Here is a 9,465-nt window from a genome sequence, read left to right on the forward strand (position 1 = left end):
GAGGCCACATTGGGAGCACTAGACACAACAGACAACCACAATGTAGAGGAGGCCGCTTTTGGAGCACTAGACACAACAGAAACCACAATGTAGAGGAGGCCACAGTGGGAGCACTAGGCACAACAGAAACCACAATGTAGAGGAGGCCACAGTGGGAGCACTGGACACAACAGAAACCACAATGTAGAGGAGGCTACATTGGGAGCACTGGACACAACAGAAACCACAATGTAGAGGAGGCCTCAGTGGGAGCACTGGACACAACAGAAACCACAATGTAGAGGAGGCCTCATTGGGAGCACTGGACACAACAGAAACCACAATGTAGAGGAGGCCCCATTGGGAGCACTGGACACAACAGAAACCACAATGTAGAGGAGGCCACATTGGGAGCACTAGACACAACAGACAACCACAATGTAGAGGAGGCCACGTTGGGAGCACTAGACACAACAGACAACCACAATGTAGAGGAGGCCACAGTGGGAGCACTAGACACAACAGAAACCACAATGTAGAGGAGGCCGCATTGGGAGCACTGGACACAACAGAAACCACAATGTAGAGGAGGCCACATTGGGAGCACTAGACACAACAGACAACCACAATGTAGAGGAGGCCACATTGGGAGCACTAGACACAACAGAAACCACAATGTAGAGGAGGCCGCATTGGGAGCACTGGACACAACAGAAACCACAATGTAGAGGAGGCCACATTGGGAGCACTAGACACAACTGACAACCACAATGTAGAGGAGGCCACGTTGGGAGCACTAGACACAACAGACAACCACAATGTAGAGGAGGCCACATTGGGAGCACTAGACACAACAGAAACCACAATTTAGAGGAGGCCGAATTGGGAGCACTAGACACAACAGAAACCACAATGTAGAGGAGGCCACATTGGGAGCACTGGACACAACAGAAACCACAATGTAGAGGAGGCCACATTGGGAGCACTGGACACAACAGAAACCACAATTTAGAGGAGGCCGCATTGGGAGCACTGGACACAACAGAAACCACAATTTAGAGGAGGCTACATTGGGAGCACTGGACACAACAGAAACCACAATGTAGAGGAGGCCACATTGGGAGCACTGGACACAACAGAAACCACAATGTAGAGGAGGCCGCATTGGGAGCACTGGACACAACAGAAACCACAATGTAGAGGAGGCCACATTGGGAGCACTGGACACAACAGAAACCACAATGTAGAGGAGGCCACATTGGGAGCACTGGACACAACAGAAACCACAATGTAGAGGAGGCCGCATTGGGACACTGGACACCACAAACAACCAGAATGTAGAGGAGGCCACAGTGGGGCACTGGACACAACAGAAACCACAATGTAGAGGAGGCCACATTGGGAGCACTGGACACAACAGAAACCACAATGTAGAGGAGGCCACAGTGGGAGCACTGGACACAACAGAAACCACAATGTAGAGGAGGCCACATTGGGAGCACTGGACACAACAGAAACCACAATGTAGAGGAGGCCACAGTGGGAGCACTGGACACAACAGAAACCACAATGTAGAGGAGGCTACATTGGGAGCACTGGACACAACAGACAACCACAATGTAGAGGAGGCCACAGTGGGAGCACTAGACACAACAGAAACCACAATGTAGAGGAGGCCACATTGGGAGCACTAGACACAACAGACAACCACAATGTAGAGGAGGCCGCTTTGGGAGCACTAGACACAACAGAAACCACAATGTAGAGGAGGCCACAGTGGGAGCACTAGACACAACAGAAACCACAATGTAGAGGAGGCCACAGTGGGAGCACATGACACAACAGAAACCACAATGTAGAGGAGGCTACATTGGGAGCACTGGACACAACAGAAACCACAATGTAGAGGAGGCCTCAGTGGGAGCACTGGACACAACAGAAACCACAATGTAGAGGAGGCCACATTGGGAGCACCGGACACAACAGAAACCACAATGTAGAGGAGTCCGCATTGGGAGCACTGGACACAACAGAAACCACAATGTAGAGGAGGCCACATTGGGAGCACTGGACACAACAGAAACCACAATGTAGAGGAGGCCACATTGGGAGCACTAGACACAACAAACAACCACAATGTAGAGGAGGCCATATTGGGAGCACTAGACACAACAGACAATCACAATGTAGAGGAGGCCACATTGGGAGCACTAGACACAACAGAAACCACAATGTAGAGGAGGCCACATTGGGAGCACTGGACACAACAGACAACCACAATGTAGAGGAGGCCACATTGGGAGCACTGGACACAACAGACAACCACAATGTAGAGGAGGCCACAGTGGGAGCACTGGACACAACAGAAACCACAATGTAGAGGAGGCTACATTGGGAGCACTGGACACAACAGACAACCACAATGTAGAGGAGGCCACAGTGGGAGCACTAGACACAACAGAAACCACAATGTAGAGGAGGCCACATTGGGAGCACTAGACACAACAGACAACCACAATGTAGAGGAGGCCGCTTTGGGAGCACTAGACACAACAGAAACCACAATGTAGAGGAGGCCACAGTGGGAGCACTAGACACAACAGAAACCACAATGTAGAGGAGGCCACAGTGGGAGCACTGGACACAACAGAAACCACAATGTAGAGGAGGCTACATTGGGAGCACTGGACACAACAGAAACCACAATGTAGAGGAGGCCTCAGTGGGAGCACTGGACACAACAGAAACCACAATGTAGAGGAGGCCACATTAGGAGCACTGGACACAACAGAAACCACAATGTAGAGGAGGCCGCATTGGGAGCACTGGACACAACAGAAACCACAATGTAGAGGAGGCCACATTGGGAGCACTGGACACAACAGAAACCACAATGTAGAGGAGGCCGCATTGGGAGCACTGGACACAACAGAAACCACAATGTAGAGGAGGCCGCATTGGGAGCACTAGACACAACAGAAACCACAATGTAGAGGAGGCCACATTGGGAGCACTGGACACAACAGACAACCACAATGTAGAGGAGGCCACATTGGGAGCACTGGACACAACAGACAACCACAATGTAGAGGAGGCCACAGTGGGAGCACTGGACACAACAGAAACCACAATGTAGAGGAGGCTACATTGGGAGCACTGGACACAACAGACAACCACAATGTAGAGGAGGCCACAGTGGGAGCACTAGACACAACAGAAACCACAATGTAGAGGAGGCCACATTGGGAGCACTAGACACAACAGACAACCACAATGTAGAGGAGGCCGCTTTGGGAGCACTAGACACAACAGAAACCACAATGTAGAGGAGGCCACAGTGGGAGCACTAGACACAACAGAAACCACAATGTAGAGGAGGCCACAGTGGGAGCACTGGACACAACAGAAACCACAATGTAGAGGAGGCTACATTGGGAGCACTGGACACAACAGAAACCACAATGTAGAGGAGGCCACATTGGGAGCACTGGACACAACAGAAACCACAATGTAGAGGAGGCCACATTGGGAGCACTGGACACAACAGAAACCACAATGTAGAGGAGGCCACATTGGGAGCACTAGACACAACAGACAACCACAATGTAGAGGAGGCCACATTGGGAGCACTAGACACAACAGAAACCACAATGTAGAGGAGGCCGCATTGGGAGCACTGGACACAACAGAAACCACAATGTAGAGGAGGCCACATTGGGAGCACTAGACACAACAGACAACCACAATGTAGAGGAGGCCACGTTGGGAGCACTAGACACAACAGACAACCACAATGTAGAGGAGGCCACATTGGGAGCACTAGACACAACAGAAACCACAATTTAGAGGAGGCCGAATTGGGAGCACTAGACACAACAGAAACCACAATGTAGAGGAGGCCACATTGGGAGCACTGGACACAACAGAAACCACAATGTAGAGGAGGCCACATTGGGAGCACTGGACACAACAGAAACCACAATGTAGAGGAGGCCTCAGTGGGAGCACTGGACACAACAGAAACCACAATGTAGAGGAGGCCACATTGGGAGCACTGGACACAACAGAAACCACAATGTAGAGGAGGCCGCATTGGGAGCACTGGACACAACAGAAACCACAATGTAGAGGAGGCCACATTGGGAGCACTGGACACAACAGAAACCACAATGTAGAGGAGGCCGCATTGGGAGCACTGGACACAACAGAAACCACAATGTAGAGGAGGCCACATTGGGAGCACTGGACACAACAGAAACCACAATGTAGAGGAGGCCACATTGGGAGCACTAGACACAACAGACAACCACAATGTAGAGGAGGCCATATTGGGAGCACTAGACACAACAGACAACCACAATGTAGAGGAGGCCACATTGGGAGCACTAGACACAACAGAAACCACAATGTAGAGGAGGCCACATTGGGAGCACTGGACACAACAGACAACCACAATGTAGAGGAGGCCACATTGGGAGCACTGGACACAACAGAAACCACAATGTAGAGGAGGCTACATTGGGAGCACTGGACACAACAGACAACCACAATGTAGAGGAGGCCACAGTGGGAGCACTAGACACAACAGAAACCACAATGTAGAGGAGGCCACATTGGGAGCACTAGACACAAGAGACAACCACAATGTAGAGGAGGCCGCTTTTGGAGCACTAGACACAACAGAAACCACAATGTAGAGGAGGCCACAGTGGGAGCACTAGGCACAACAGAAACCACAATGTAGAGGAGGCCACAGTGGGAGCACTGGACACAACAGAAACCACAATGTAGAGGAGGCTACATTGGGAGCACTGGACACAACAGAAACCACAATGTAGAGGAGGCCTCAGTGGGAGCACTGGACACAACAGAAACCACAATGTAGAGGAGGCCTCATTGGGAGCACTGGACACAACAGAAACCACAATGTAGAGGAGGCCGCATTGGGAGCACTGGACACAACAGAAACCACAATGTAGAGGAGGCCACATTGGGAGCACTAGACACAACAGACAACCACAATGTAGAGGAGGCCACGTTGGGAGCACTAGACACAACAGACAACCACAATGTAGAGGAGGCCACAGTGGGAGCACTAGACACAACAGAAACCACATTGTAGAGGAGGCCGCATTGGGAGCACTGGACACAACAGAAACCACAATGTAGAGGAGGCCACATTGGGAGCACTAGACACAACAGACAACCACAATGTAGAGGAGGCCACATTGGGAGCACTAGACACAACAGACAACCACAATGTAGAGGAGGCCACATTGGGAGCACTAGACACAACAGAAACCACAATTTAGAGGAGACCGAATTGGGAGCACTAGACACAACAGAAACCACAATGTAGAGGAGGCCACATTGGGAGCACTGGACACAACAGAAACCACAATGTAGAGGAGGCCACATTGGGAGCACTGGACACAACAGAAACCACAATTTAGAGGAGGCCGCATTGGGAGCACTGGACACAACAGAAACCACAATTTAGAGGAGGCTACATTGGGAGCACTGGACACAACAGAAACCACAATGTAGAGGAGGCCACATTGGGAGCACTGGACACAACAGAAACCACAATGTAGAGGAGGCCGCATTGGGAGCACTGGACACAACAGAAACCACAATGTAGAGGAGGCCACATTGGGAGCACTGGACACAACAGAAACCACAATGTAGAGGAGGCCACATTGGGAGCACTGGACACAACAGAAACCACAATGTAGAGGAGGCCGCATTGGGAGCACTGGACACCACAAACAACCAGAATGTAGAGGAGGCCACAGTGGGGCACTGGACACAACAGAAACCACAATGTAGAGGAGGCCACATTGGGAGCACTGGACACAACAGAAACCACAATGTAGAGGAGGCCACAGTGGGAGCACTGGACACAACAGAAACCACAATGTAGAGGAGGCCACATTGGGAGCACTGGACACAACAGAAACCACAATGTAGAGGAGGCCACAGTGGGAGCACTGGACACAACAGAAACCACAATGTAGAGGAGGCCACATTGGGAGCACTGGACACAACAGAAACCACAATGTAGAGGAGGCCACAGTGGGAGCACTGGACACAACAGAAACCACAATGTAGAGGAGGCCGCATTGGGAGCACTGGACACAACAGAAACCACAATGTAGAGGAGGCCACAGTGGGAGCACTGGACACAACAGAAACCACAATGTAGAGGAGGCCGCATTGTGAGCACTAGATACAACAGACGACCAAAGTAGTGTCAAAGGTTGAGTGTTGCCTCACCTGGAGGACTGCTTGGGCCCTGAATGGAAGTGAGGGTGGAGGAGAATGGGCAGGTGTGGCATCTCTGTCACTTGCAGGGGTAAGTACCAGGAGGGAGATTAGTGGGGAGGGATGAATGGACAACGATGGAGGGAGTGTTCTCTGCAGAAAGCAGATGGGGGGGGGGGGGGAGAGGTAAATGTACGTTTTGTGGTAGGATCCCTTTGGAGATGGCGGAGATGTTGCAGAGGGCAACGTGTTGGATGTGATGTTTGATGGGCTGGTAGGTAAGGACAGGAGGGGCTCTATCACTCTGACGACGGCGGCAAGATGGGGTGAGTGCAGATGTACAGGAAAAGGAGGAGATGTGGGTGTGGGCAGCATGAATCGTAGTGGGAGGGCAATCCCATTCTTTAAAGGAGGAGGACATCTCTGGTGGCCTGGAATGGAAGGCCACATCCTGAGAGCAGGTGCAGAGGAGACAATGAAACTGAGGAAGGGGAAACACGAGGAAATCTGCAGATGCTGGAAATTCAGGCAACACACACAAAATGCTGGTGGAACGCACCAGGCCAGGCAGCATCTATAAGGAGATACACTGTCAACGTTTCGGGCCGAGACCCTTCATCAGGACTCGTCAGAAAAGGGAATGGCATTTTTACAGGAGACGTATAGTCCAGATAACCACGGGAATCAGTGGGTTTATAAAAGACGAAGGTGATGGAGGCAGAGAGATCGGGAAAGGGGAAGGAGGTGTCAGAAATGGACCAAGTTTATTTAAGAGCAGAAGGGAAGTTGGAGGCAACATTGATGAGTTCAGCATGGGTGCATGAAGCTGCACCAAAGAGGTCATCAGTGTAGTGGAGGAAGAGTTGGGGAGTAGGTTCATAATCTTGAATGCCTCCCTCAACCCTCACTGCTCCCAGAAAGCAGAGCCAGAATATAGGGTGGCATAGTGGTGAGTGGACTCTCTTCACTGCGATTGACAATGGTGGATCAATCCCCATCGCAGTCTGAATGGAGTTCGTACGGTCTCCCATGACTCTGTGCTCTGGGTTCCTCCCACATTCCGACAACGTACGGGTCAGGGTGAATGTGCTGTGGACACGCTTGCAGGCTGCCCCCAGCACATCCTCGGACTGTGCTGGTCACTGACACAATGATCTGTCTGGGTGGTTTGCAAAACAAAGTATTTCCACTACCTCTGTATGTCACAATAACGAATTGATGAGTTTGTGGGGCTCACACACATAGGAATGTCACCCCATTTCTAGTGCAATACTTCACAGTACCAGCGACCTGGGTTCAGCCTGTGCTCAGCCACGGCCCAGTAAGCAAAGCTGTCCGTCCGATTTTTGTGTGTCTGTGTGCAGCCCGCGGCCATGGGAGCTGAACCAGGTCTATGTATGTATATTAAAGAGTAAATTAAAATTAAAGCAAAAGCAGAAATTTAATTTAAAAAGTGAGGTAATGTTCATAGGTTCAATATCCATTCAGGAATCAGATGGCAGAGGGGAAGAAGCTGTTCCTGAATCGCTGAGTGTGTGCCTTCAGGCTCCTGTACCCCCTCCCTGATGGTAACAGTGAGAAGAGGGCTGCCCTGGGTGGTGGGGATCCTTAATTACAGACACCACCTTTCTGAGGCACTGCTCCTTGAAGGCTGGTACCCAAGATGGAGATGACTAATTTTACAACTTTCTGTGGCTTCTTTTGGTCCAGTGCAGTAGCCCCCCCCCCCCCCACCCCACTGGACGCAGCCTGTCAGAATACGCTCCACGGTATAATTGTGAAGTTTTTGAGTGTTTTTGGTGACAAAACAAACCTTCCCTAACTCCTGATGAAAGATAACCACTGTCTTGCCTTCTTTATAATGACATCGATATGGTTAGATCCTCAGAGATCTTGACAACCAGCAACGTGAAACTGCCCACTCTCTCCACTGCTGATCCCTCTAAGAGGATTGGTATGTGTTCCTTCGTCTTACCCTTCCAGAAGTCCACAATCAGCTCTTTCGTCTTACTGACGTTGAGTGCCAGGTTGTTGCTGCGGCACCACTCCACTAGTTGGCATATCTCACTCCTGTACGCCCTCTCATCACCACCTGAGATTCTACCAACAACCGTCATATCATCAGCAAATTTATAGATGATATTAGAGATGTGTTCAGTCACACAGTCGTGGGAGAGTAGAGCACTGGGCTAAGCAGACACCCAAGGTGCACCAGTGTTGATGTTATTAGCAATCTGCACAGATGGAGAGCAGAGTCGTGTGATTCGAGCTGTCTCGTGTTCCCGTGTCTGTGTGATTCGAGCTGTCTCGTGTTCCCGTGTCTGTGTGATTCGAGCTGTCTCGTGTTCCTGTGTCTGTGTGATTCGAGCTGTCTCGTGTTCCTGTGTCTGTGTGATTCGAGCTGTCTCGTGCTCCTGTGTCTGTGTGATTCGAGCTGTCTCGTGTTCCCGTGTCTGTGTGTGGAGCTGTCTCGTGTTCCCGTGTCTGTGTGATTCGAGCTGTCTCGTGTTCCCGTGTCTGTGTGATTCGAGCTGTCTCCTGTTCCTGTGTCTGTGTGATTCGAGCTGTCTCGTGTTCCTGTGTCTGTGTGATTCGAGCTGTCTCGTGTTCCCGTGTCTGTGTGATTCGAGCTGTCTCGTGCTCCCGTGTCTGTGTGATTCGAGCTGTCTCCTGTTCCAGTGTCTGTGTGATTCGAGCTGTCTCGTGCTCCCGTGTCTGTGTGCGGAGCTGTCTCATGTTCCCGTGTCTGTGTGATTCGAGCTGTCTCGTGCTCCCGTGTCTGTGTGATTCGAGCTGTCTCGTGCTCCCGTGTCTGTGTGATTCGAGCTGTCTCGTGCTCCAGTGTCTGTGTGATTCGAGCTGTCTCGTGCTCCCGTGTCTGTGTGATTCGAGCTGTCTCGTGCTCCCGTGTCTGTGTGATTCGAGCTGTCTCCTGTTCCTGTGTCTGTGTGATTCGAGCTGTCTCATGTTCCCGTGTCTGTGTGATTCGAGCTGTCTCGTGTTCCCGTGTCTGTGTGCGGAGCTGTCTCGTGTTCCCGTGTCTGTGTGATTCGAGCTGTCTCGTGTTCCTGTGTCTGTGTGATTCGAGCTGTCTCCTGTTCCCATGTCTGTGTGCGGAGCTGTCTCGTGTTCCTGTGTCTGTGTGATTCGAGCTGTCTCGTGTTCCCGTGTCTGTGTGATTCGAGCTGTCTCGTGCTCCCGTGTCTGTGTGATTCGAGCTGT

Source organism: Hemitrygon akajei, chromosome 4, assembly GCF_048418815.1.
Source record: "Hemitrygon akajei chromosome 4, sHemAka1.3, whole genome shotgun sequence".
NCBI classification, from domain to species: domain Eukaryota; kingdom Metazoa; phylum Chordata; class Chondrichthyes; order Myliobatiformes; family Dasyatidae; genus Hemitrygon; species Hemitrygon akajei.